The sequence below is a fragment of the Otolemur garnettii genome, unplaced genomic scaffold (genome assembly GCF_000181295.1).
Source record: "Otolemur garnettii isolate 467f Iridium unplaced genomic scaffold, OtoGar3 scaffold00166, whole genome shotgun sequence".
In the NCBI taxonomy this organism is placed as follows: Eukaryota; Metazoa; Chordata; class Mammalia; order Primates; family Galagidae; genus Otolemur; species Otolemur garnettii.
This window is the reverse complement of record NW_003852561.1, coordinates 2,699,352-2,700,424: the sequence shown is the minus strand read 5'-3', so window position 1 is coordinate 2,700,424 and position 1,073 is coordinate 2,699,352.

Here is a 1,073-nt window from a genome sequence, read left to right as displayed (position 1 = left end):
GGCCCGGGCTGGATTTGAACCCGCCACCTTGGGTGTATGTGGCTGGCACCTTAGCCACTTGAGCCACAGGCACCGAGCCGCTATCACTGCATCTTATCAACTCCCTATTGATCATTCAACAATAGAAACTATTTAAAATGAGTTTAATAGAATATAAGTAATAGTTCCTTGCAAATTAAAAAAATTCTGTTTTCTTTTTCATCTGTAATCTTCCTTTTTATAAAATTCAGCAAATTATGAATTTGTTAATATTTCATAAAAATTAAATTTTGATAATTTCTATACTTTTAACTCTGTCTTTTTATTTGCTTTAAATATTATTTTTCTTTCTTAATTTGTTTTGGCTTTTTAATTTCCATTTTTAAAAATAGTTATGGATGAGTGTGGTGGCTCATGCCTGTAATCCTAGCACCTGGAGGCCCCTGCGGGTGGATTACTTGAGCTCAGGAGTTTGAGACTAACCTGAGCATGACCCCATCGTACCTCATCTCTACTAACAGCAGAAAAACTAACCCAGCTTTGTGGAGGGTGTCTGTAGTCTCAGCAACTCCGGAGGCTGAGGGAATAGGATCACTTGAACCCAGGAGTTTGAGGTTGCTGTGAGCTATGATGCCACAGCACTCTATCTGGGGCAACAGAGTGAGAATCTGTCTCAAAAAAAAAAAAAGTTATAAACTCAGTTTAATAAGCTTGATGTTTAAATTTCATTTTCTGAAGTCAATATAAACATTCATGACCTTATCTTTTTTTTTGTACTACATTAATTTAGTATGTAATTATTTTAGCAAACTTTTATTGGGCATATACTTTAGGTAAGGTACTATGGTAAGCATTCCTGTTCTAGTTATATATTCATGTATACCACTGTATCAGCTGAGTTACCATACATAGAATAAACTCCATTTCCTACTGTGTGTTGCTGTAAACATTGCCAAACATTATTCAGCCTATATACGTGCTTAACACATTAAAGAAACACGGAGCAGACCCAAGAACTCAGCAAACAAAGATAGTGGAAATTTAATGTTGCTGTTGGCCGCTCTTCATGCTTTAACAAATCCTGGGACCTCATT